The sequence below is a fragment of the Carassius auratus genome, unplaced genomic scaffold (genome assembly GCF_003368295.1).
Source record: "Carassius auratus strain Wakin unplaced genomic scaffold, ASM336829v1 scaf_tig00017605, whole genome shotgun sequence".
NCBI classification, from domain to species: Eukaryota; Metazoa; Chordata; class Actinopteri; order Cypriniformes; family Cyprinidae; genus Carassius; species Carassius auratus.
In genome coordinates this window covers 75058-86232 of record NW_020524802.1, presented here as the reverse complement: position 1 = coordinate 86232, position 11175 = coordinate 75058, and the positions used below count along the sequence as shown (strand labels likewise).

The following is an 11175-nucleotide window of genomic DNA, read 5'->3' as shown; positions in this document are numbered from 1 at the left end:
TCCATTCACTGCAGAGCATCCACTGGTGAGCAAGTGATGTAATGCTACATTTCTCCAAATCTGTTCTGATGTAGAAAAAAAAACATCTACATCTTGGATGGCCTGGGATTTAATAAAATTTCAGCAAACTTTCATTTTAGTGGGTGAAAATTACTAAAAATGTTTGTATCTATGCCTAAAATGATGATGTATTTCGGAGCCTGAGTGTATGTTTTGTTTTTTCTGCAGTTTTCCTGTGATACACAGACGCTTGTGGACTGTGTAGCAGAGCGGTTTAACTGGTCATCAGAGATGGTGACTCCCTGTGTCATTCAAAACTTGTCTCGCTTTGCAGCCGATGGCCTGAATATCTGTCCCAGCAACACTCCCTCCTGCCCCTTCCTGAGGTAAAACCTGTGTATAGTCACACTAAGATCCAAACTTTTGTAGGCGTATGAAACCGGATTCATGTTTTATCCCCTATGTCTCTTTCAGTATTTCAGCTACAGTGTGCTGCTGACCATGTTGGCCTGCTCAGTGTTCCTGCAGATCAGTAGTATAGGGAAGCTGGCTTTAATGCTGCTCATCCAGCTCACCTTCCTGCTGCTTGTGGAGTGGCCAGAGGTGGCGCTGTTTGACAAACGCAGACCTCTTCGTTACTTGCCAATGCCGCTGTGAGTACCGCTCCCAGCCAATAGAGGGCGTCAGTAGAGCTCAAACACCACAGAGACGAGTAGCTCAGAAGAGGCTTTATGTTCAGAAGATCATAACTAGAGCCCATCTGTGGTCTGTTGTTTGTGATTATATTCAAATAATATAATGACATTACATTAATTTAGCATTCAAGTTTTAAATTCTGTGGTCTGTGGTTTGCTACAATGTTATTTTAGTATAATTTACATACTACTATATATAAATTATAGCTCTTATTTTTTTATTTTCAGTTTTCAGTTTTGAGAAAGTTTTAGTAGTTTTTTTATATGCTTTTTGTTATATATTTTTTGTCTTTTTTATTCTTTTTATAATGCCTCTATTTTTGTGTATTTTACTTTAGTTTTAGTTTCAGGATTTTTTAGTAATTTACTGTATCTTAATTTTCTTAAGTTTTTGATCTAGTATATTTCATCTATATTTAAGCTTTATTTCAAATTAATGGATTTTTTTTAATAGTTTCAGTTTTCAGTCAACAAAACTGGTTTGCAATAATAATTATAAAATAGAAAAATAAATAAAATATGAATATAGAAAACAAAAATATTTTAAAAAATCTCTGAATATGCTGATGTGTATATGAAATATAAATAAATGCTCCAAGGTTTAAGAGTCGTTGGGATGTGAACCTTTCACTGCACGTTAAAACGAGAGTTTTGTTGTTCTTCTTTAGTGTTTTCAATGAAACTCTTTAAACATTTTGCATTTAGAGAAGCAATAATAATGTTCTTGGTTTTTCCGCAGGTCCAGTCTCAATACAACTACTGAGCAGTGGTATGGGCAATTAACACAGTCTCTTTTAAGTCTTGATGTAAATAATTTATCCTGTGGCTGACTGATCTCTCGTTCCAGTTCTTCACGGTGACTAAAGTGTCCCTAAAGGTCATGACCCCAGTCATCCTCACTGTGTTTGTACTAGCACTGTACCTACATGCCCAGCAAGTGGAGTCAACGGCTCGTCTAGACTTCCTCTGGAAACTTCAGGTCAGGGTTTAAGCCTACAGTGTTTTGACCAACACCAAAAGTTTAATCACTAAACTACAACCACATATCTTTAATGTTGTCATCATGGTTTACTAAGATATACAACAACATGTCAATAATGTCAAGAAATAACTTGTTCATAAAATACATTTAGAATAATTAATTTGTCTGTTTCTCTACAGGCCACAGAAGAAAAGGAGGAGATGGAGGAGCTTCAAGCCTACAAACCGCCGGCTCCTCCACAACATCCTGCCCAAAGACGTGGCCCGCACACTTTCTAGCCATAGAGAGGAGGAACGACGAGCTGTACTATCAGTCGTGTGAGTGTGTGGCCGTCATGTTCGCCTCCATCAGCAACTTCTCCGAGTTCTATGTGGAGCTGGAGGCCAACAACGAGGAGTGGAGTGTCTGAGGCTCCTCAATGAGATCATCGCTGATTTTGATGAGGTTTGGGTTTGAAAGAATTGAGAGAAGCATAAATTATTAAACCATTCTTTATGACCAATATAGAGGATCTAACTTTTGAACGGTAGTGTATATTTATGAAAACCTCCCCTCTATATCTCTCCTCTGTTGCAGATCATCAGTGAGGAGAAATACAGGCAGCTGGAGAAGATAAAGACCATTGGCAGCACCTACATGGCCGCATCCCGGCCTCAACGACTCCACCTATGACAAGGAAGGCCGCTCGCATATAACCGCCCTGGCAGACTATGCCATGCACCTCCGCGAGCAGATGAAATACATCAATGAGCATTCCTTCAACAACTTCCAGATGAAGATTGGTGAGTTTCAAAATAAGTGTCCAATCTTCACTGATTTCTTTTATTCTTTCTTAAATGATCAAGTCAGATCAAGTTCATGTGGTGCATGGCTGTTTGTCAGCAAGTCTCTTAGAACATCACATAATTTGACCTTTTTATGACAAGCCAGTATAAGTTCAGGGTTCATATAAACAGAACTTTTAGAATCTAAAAGTGGATTTGGATTCATTCAGATTGATTAAAACTAGTGCATGTGAACATACTTCTTGAAAATGTGGTTGTTGTTTTTTCACCATGATAAAACTGAAAAATGTAACTTGTATGTTTTATAACAAGGTGTCATGTGGTACGACTACCCACAAAAACAACAGTATTTTTTAAATATTCATGATCTAAATACTAGTTACCGTGAAAGTTTATTTTAATAAACGTTCTGAAATTATTCAGGTGTGTATGCATCTTATTAAAGGTGTCGAGAAAATATGTTCTTGAGAGTTATACCCAGTGTTGTTAATTAAAATGATAAAGTTTTTACATTTAATACACTTATAATATTAGATAAAACATTAGATATTAAAAATTTTGCCTTGGCAATTAACTATTTACAGTAAAGGGTGTGTATGCTAACGAAGGAAAAAGTGCTAGAGGAAGACCGGGATCAAATGAGGATTTTACTGATGATAGAAGGAGAAACAAACAATATACTACACTTACATTACAATACAATATAGGGTTAACATACAAATAACAGCATTAACATCACAAAAGGTTAAGTTACAAATAATCACGGACAAAGAAGAACTAAACAGACAGGGTATTTAAGCACACAGAAAGTGATGAGGGAAATGGAGACAGGTGGGGATCAATCAATTAACAAAACAAGAAAAGGAAGATGACCAAATAAGGAAACAGTAAGTTCATAAACGTAACATAACTAAAATAAGTTTAAATTAAAGTCAAACAATTAATCACGATTAATCACATCCAAAATAAAAGTTTTTATTTAAAATATTTGTGTGTGTACTGTGTATATTTATTACCTATATATAAATACACAAACATGCATGTATATATTTAAGGAAAATATGTTTTGGTTTATAAATAATACTAAAATACCAGTAGTCACACTACGTGACATCACACAACATGATTTTTTTCTACATGAAATCAAGGCTACATTTCTAAATTGGCGTGTGTGTGTGTGTGTGTGTGTGTGTGTGTGTGTGTGTGTACAGGACTGAACATTGGGCCAGTGGTCGCAGGAGTTATTGGTGCCAGGAAGCCCCAGTATGATATCTGGGGAAACACAGTCAACGTGGCCAGTCGAATGGACAGTACAGGGGTCCCAGACCGTATTCAGGTAAACCTTCAAGCCTTGAGATGCCATAATCATCAGGAGAAAGTGTTTCAGAAGTGATTTTCTGACGTTTAACTGGATGTTTGCAGGTGACCACAGACCTGCACCAGGTGTTGGCCGGTAAAGGTTACCAGCTGGAGTGTCGAGGGGTCGTAAAGGTGAAAGGCAAGGGTGAGATGACCACTTACTTCCTGAACGACGGACCTCCCAACAGTTAGCAGCGCACTAGAGTTCATTTGGATTCCCACAATTCCCTAGAGAGGAAGATTGATCGAGGCAAGCAGAAGACAAACAAGCAGCCATCGCCATCACATGAAAAAGGAAGATTATTGAAGAAAAGCAAAGCAGACTCCAGACTGGAGAGTCGTGGCGCTCCTGGATATGGCTGTGCACCTTGAAGGACGAATGTTTTAAGCCTCTCCCTCAGGCTGCTTGAAAGATGCAAAGTCTGTTTATTTAACAAAGGCCTTTACTTGCCGAAGAAAAACGCTGTACATAAGGCATTTTCTCCAGTTTTTATTTTTGTGTGACATTTTTTCCCCTCTGTTATTCTTATTTCAGGTGAATATAAATACAGGTACTCATGTTCTGTTCGGAATTCCTTATTTATTTTGATCTTGATGTTTTGTGCAAAAAGTCCTTTATGGAACAAGTGTGAAAAACGCATACACATTTATACCGTACATAAACCCGTACGCTCGTATATCTGTGTGTGTGTGTACGAATACAGTATCTGTATAAACTAAGAAGAGAACTATTGACCAAAGACCAAAGTATTTATTACAAAAGTTTGAATATTATGTAATGCTCCGACGTCCTCACCCCTCAATTTTTTCCCCTGTTTTCATGACGTCTTATTTACAGTAAATTACACTGATTGATCGATGAGCATCGAGCACCAGATCATATGAAGGACTGAATGGTTTAAAAATGTACCTTTTCCTTCAGAATGACAAATTCTGGATGGAAAACTTGTTTTGAAAAGCTAATTTTTTTTTTTTAATTTTTTTTTGAAATACGACCAGGTCTGGGTCTTCAACGCGTTCTATAGGAAGACTTTGGTTTTATTTTATGTGTTCCGTCAACCATTTCTTCTTTTTTCAAAGAAGTATTTTTGGTACAAAATGAAATAAAAGGAAAAAAAAAAAGTTTTTCTGAGGCATCTGGGGAAAAGCCACGGCATTGGATACCACGGTACGATCCAATTCATTCTAGAAGGACTTTTTTTTAAAAACAAAAGAAATATATCTATAAATTATGACTGAATACTGTGCTTTGTAATCTCGAAGGGGCATAACTCTTTTCACTGTGAGGTTTCTATGATACAACTAGCTGCTTTCTTGCCAAACTAAACAGCTCAAAAGCATGTCTGATTGTGGTATCTTCTCTACCAGTTTTGTTTGTTTGATTCCCTGAAGTTTTCATGTTTGGGTATTTTGTATCACCTCTGTATCTTTTTTTTTTCTTTTCCTATTCTGATTGTTCTTATATCTATTTGATTATGATTCCATTCCAGCTGAGAAGAGGGAACAAAGCCCTGAACTGAGTACTAACTGATCAACTGCAGTCAGTCATATGATCAGATAAACTATATTATTCCCTCCACCCTTGTTATGCTTCATTGTAGTGAACATCTCTTTAAGGAAAAATACACATTTAAGCCGTAAACTTCAAATTCATTAGGTAAACAGTTGCTAGCCAGCTAATTGCTAATATAGAAGACTTCCCTTACACTGCATGTGTGCAGTGCAAATTGCAGTGCATTTGCCTTAATTTAACAAATTTCAGCATATGATAACAGTGCCTCTGTATCAGACGGTGTACAACGCAAACTGTGCGAATCACCTGTTGGACGCGACACGTTCATCAGCTCGGTCACCTTTTTCAGCATAATGGCTTGCATGATGGCCTTTTTCCTGCTTTGTGTTCTTCACTTATTGAGAATTTGCTGTGATGGTTGCTTGCTCATTGCATGTCAGTTGATCAGGTTTGTACCAAAGGCAGGGCGCCCTGTTGTTCCGTCCAGTATGTCCAATAAAAGCGTACACGAGTGGAGATTCAGCGTGAGGGAAGCAATCACAGTATCTGATGTACTGCGGACACACAGGAGTGTATTTGAGTACTACTGACTCTCACCCTGGGGCCTCTGTGTAGATCAACGCTGAACGACTCCTGATCGTTTCCTTATTTTCGATTACCTTTTTGTTCGTTTCATTCTTTTTTTACTTTAGTTGAAGGATTAGAAAAGAGACGAGCTCTCCAGCTTTGCAAAGGATAGTTGAGGAAAGACTCTTGATGAATATAGACACAACTTTTCCCCTCTAAAAATAAAAATATGTCTGTTTTATTTGGTTTTTGTGATTGCTTATTATTGTGGTTTTGTTTGAATCCCTTTTTAAGTTTTGGTAAAATACATAAGGAATTTATTTGCTTCAAATTATTGATAAGTACACGTCACCTGTTTTATCACCATTATTAGGAAAGAAAAACAAATGGGATCAGATTTTAATTTTTTTTGCAATTAATTATTATCACTTCCATAATCAAACTAGTATCACTTATTAAAGGTGCGGTAGGGAACTTTTGACGCTCTAGCAGTTAATAACCAGAACTGCTTGCGTCTTGCGGAAGAACATCGTAGCCGGAACTACTTCTCTCTGTTTATGTCTATGAAGAATCACAAAGGTACTGGGTTACTCCGCCGCGGTACCCCCGAAGCAATCTAAAATAGTCTGAATATAAACACTTATTATAGGTGTACCCTAGTGATTCAGGACAAGCTAAAAACACGGTTTGGAAAATGGATTCATGCTGTACTCGCTTATTATGTTCATTTTTCTACATTTTGAACACAAACAAAGTTACGGACCGCAGCTCTGATTGGTTATTTTTTACCGGGAGCGCATGACTTTCTGCAAATGGCAATAGGACACTGGGAGGAGCCAGAGGAGCTTGATTTTTTTCCACAGATTATCTGTCTCATATTCTACTGTCAGGACTCAGGACATAATGACAGGTTTAATAAATATGTAAAAAAAAAATTTTTTTACAAAAGTTCCCTACAGCACCTTTAAATTTTAACAGTGTGAACGGATTCATTTCTGCATGTCAGAACTCTACATGATATTTGCGTGTAAATCCAGATGCTTTGCTCAGTGTAGGTTTTATGCATTTGGTGAGCTGTAATTCAAATACCATTGTTAAGGTAGCTTAACATGATCCTAGATCTTAATGTCATCCTCTTGTAGTCAGTCTTTGAAGATCCAAAACATTTAGAGGTCTACTAAAAACTTAACCTCAGGAAGATGTTTCAGAATGTTAGCTGCTTCAGGTCAACTACCTTTATTTCAAAAAGTTAAAAATAGCAACGTTTCGGTCAAAGACCTTCGTCAAGCAAATCAGCCTGATGAAGGTCTTTGACCGTAACGTTGCTATTTTTAACTTTTTGAAATAAAGGGAATTGACCTGAAGCAGTTTTGACCTGAATCTTTGATCTTGCACCTGGTCAAGACTTTTTTTTGGATGTTCGTATTTAGATTTTTCTTTATTATTAATACTGGACTGTAATGCACGTATATAAAAAATTACCCCAAGAGTATGGAACTAAATTTATTGCACTAAATTCTATAAACAATATGGCACAGCCATAGATGTGTAGTGGATATGTTACCTGATTGCAGAGTTGTGTCCTCTGCACCTCCTTTTCTGCAAAGCGAAGTGACACACTGCCGTGTTGAAGTATGGGACTGTGATCGCCATGTGAACATACTGTCTCACAGATTTATAGACCAGAGATCAAAACAAGCTGAAGTCTGGGCAGGTCATTGACATCGCATTCACAAACCTGAGAAAAGAAGTGAAATTTGCATTGAAGCATTAAACATTAATAGTCTGTTGACAGACACACATAAGTCTATATAGCTTCATACTTGGTCATTTCGCTGTTCTTGCGTGGGAAGTGACGGGTTTGAGTCCAAGGCTCCTGGTTCTTCAGGCCATCGGTGGAAACACCAGCCGTACTGCTGGCTGTACGTCACAGGTACACGATACAGGTGAAAGGGAAACACAGGATCTCACACTGATAACACTCCATTCTGACCAAGTATGATTACATAAACTCTCAGAGTAATAGATGCAACCTTACCTCGTGTAAGTTGGTTCTGAGTAGATGTTAACATCATGTCCCCAAATATGTGATTCCAAAGAATGCACATTTCTGTGCAGTCAGGTAAGCACTTGAGCAGAGCAACCTCAGACCTTCTTATTAGATCATTCAAACTACAGAGGTCACATCAGTTTTTTTTTACATATACTGATACATTGCTATTTAGTCTTTTAGGTTTCACTCATGGTCCCCTTAATTATAAAGAGCTCATAAAAATGAATGTCACAAAGAACAACACTCTTGCCACTGTTTGACAACACATGTTAACCCTCTCAAGGCAGGCGTTGCTGATTTGCAACAGGTAAAAACTAACTACCTTATTATTCCAGATACATATTTTATGTATCTGGAGTACTAAAAACTTGTTACTAAAACTTAATTTGAGCCTGAGAGGGTTAATCGAAAACAGCACTTATACTAATTTACTCTACAAAATGGCTGAAGTTTGATAAAGTTGAAATGTGCTCCAGTTTGTTTGTTTTTTCTTATAACACTTATGAATTCCTCAATGTGCACTGCACATAAAACTGAGCATCTTGGTATTGACAATTTTAGTCACCATTCAGTGGGTATTACTGCTGGATCTAAAAGAGTGGCGGTCTGCCAGCTACTGGTTTCAAGGTCTTTCCTTTAAGTCAAGATACAGAGGCAGTGTGGGTAGGTATTCTAGTGGCATCTGGCATTTTCAGATGAATACCTCTAAACCACTCTTCGAAGAGGCTACAGTGCTATTTGGAGATTTCAGGTGTCCCTCTGGGTTCTACATCATGGAGGATCTCAGGCCTCACATCAAGAGACCTTAGGAGGATCCTGAAGGACCTGGAGCTGATGGAAAGCCATTCATGACTGGCATCTTGTCATCTTCAGAGCTAAGAGAGAAGCAGGAGGGTCTTGATAGAAATGGCTTCAACCAGTTTGCCAATAATCAAATCTCTTTCCACCGCTGTCTTGGTGTCAACACGCTGCCTCCTGAATGAGTACCATTGGAGGAAGACTCCAGTTAAATTGTTCATATTTTACCCTTTGATCATGTAGCACACTTCTAGTTCACTGTTACTCTTTCAAGATGCGTTGAGCAAAATAAGTCTGCATTTACCCACTACAGGTGTGATCATTGTGTTCCACAATGAGGCATGGTCCACTCTTCTCCGCACCATCTGCAGTGTCTTACACACTTCACCGGCTGTTTTACTACAATAACTCATACTGGTGGATGAAGCAAGTACTCAAGGTGAGTAAAGGCAAACATGCATTGCATTGTTTGGTACCTACTTTAAATAAGGTTCCAAATTCTATGGACTTATGTTGAAGGAAGGAGCTAAGCCATATCTAGAGACCAGAATATCATAAAGACCTGGTGTTGGGATCTTTTGACTTGAGCCAAAAAGCAACCACCCAGAAGCAATGGCTTAGTAAAGAGCACTCATAACGCCCCAAGCAACATCTTAGTAACCCCCCAGGACTCAATAGCAACTCTTTAGCAGCCTCCCAAAACACCTTAGCAATAACATGGCAACCACCCAGAACAGTGCCTTAGCTTCCCCCAAGACACACTAACAATGGTCCAATTCCAAATGGAACACTTCATGTGTACTTGGGGTCATACGGACTTACAATGGCCACTGCGTGCATGTGTCTGTTAAGTCCACAAGACTGTAGGGCAGGGTGTCCAACTCAGTTCCTTGAGGGCCGGAGCCCCTCAGAGTTTTGTTCCAACCCTCCACCAACACACATACCATTTAGTTTTCAAATAAGCCTGAAGGACTTGATTAGTTGGATCAGGTGTGTTTAATTGGGATTGAATCTAAACGCTGCAGGGCTCCGGCCCTCCAGGAATTGAGTTTGACATAGGGTGCCCCATCATGGGGTCATAGGGTGCCCCATTTTTCATTTTAGCGTTCAGAATGGTGCTCGTGAATGCCCCTTTGCAGCTGTTTAACGCACCCTCGAGCCGCACTTCTGCCAAGCCTGCGGTGGGGCGAGCTCCGCAACAGACTTCTACCTGACAGTCAAAGCGGCATTACGTCACGAAAATGAGGGTGCCATTTGGGACAGGGCCATTGGCTTAGCAGCCACTCAGAGCACCCTAAAAATGCCTAAGCTACCACCCAGAGCATTATGGTATAGCTACAGTCTAGCTACAGCTACAGCCCATAGATATGAATTGGTAGATGCCCCATTCGACTCCGCCAAGCACGTAGATGTGTCCGCCATCTTCTCTAACCCTACACCTTAGTAACCACCCAGGACACACTAGTAATGTCTAAGCAACCACTTACAACACCGTAGTAACAACTCAAAACATGATAGCGATGCAGTTGTGTTCTTGGGGGTTGCTTAAGTATCGCTAGGGTTGCTGTTAAGGCATTTCTAGGGTGTTAAGGCACTAGCCAGAACAAAATAGCAATACCTTAGCAACAACCTAGAACCCTGTAGCAACACATTTGTGTTCTGGGTGGTGGCTAAGGCATTGCTAGGGTGTTCTAAATTGTTGTTAAGGCATTACTCAGAACACAATAGCAAAGCAGCCAAGCAGAAGAACACCCCAGTAATGCCTTATAACCACCCAGAACTCAATTGCAATGATTTCACAACAACCCAGAACAATCTAGCATTCACTCTTGCAACCACTCAGTATAATATGTGTTACTATGCTCAAAACACATTAGAAAAAGATTTACTTTTTTAAAAAATATTGAAATCTTGTTAGGACATTCTATGTTCGTAGTTATGTAGTTTAGGTTTTAGTGTATTGATTTTTTTTTTTCATGGCGCAAGGTGACGCTAATGCAACAGAAGAAAATAGAGTGTTTTTTTATTGCCAGAGCATGCTGTTTGTTCTTCGGTTGTTAACGTAATGTTAATAAAAGTCTAAATAATTGAGGTAGCTTTATACTAAACATATATGTGAATATGATTAATTGTTGCAATTATTAAATAGGTATGTTATAGTTTATTTTTGTTGGTTTGTTTGTTTGTTTGTTTTTTATCTGCAATGTCATGCTGACATTCTTCCAGAGCTCTTTTTTTTCTAGCTCTTATCAGCAGGATTTAACATTCATCGGATATTCCGCATGCGCGCTCTCCGTTGGACCGAAGAGCGTTCAGCATGTTAGCCATTGCAGCTTTCAGCTGTCAATCACCGCCCTGCGATGGTGGTTATGTACAAGCTCCTCCCTCCTGCTTTCTGGCCCCGCCCACTGCCCTTAGCCTCA

At 39.0% G+C, this 11175-nt stretch overlaps 1 pseudogene; it reads left to right on the top strand.

Moving 5' to 3' along the window:
- Positions 1-291: 291 nt before the first annotated feature.
- Positions 292-5800, top strand: LOC113075743 (adenylate cyclase type 5-like; annotated as a pseudogene).
- Positions 5801-11175: the final 5375 nt, after the last annotated feature.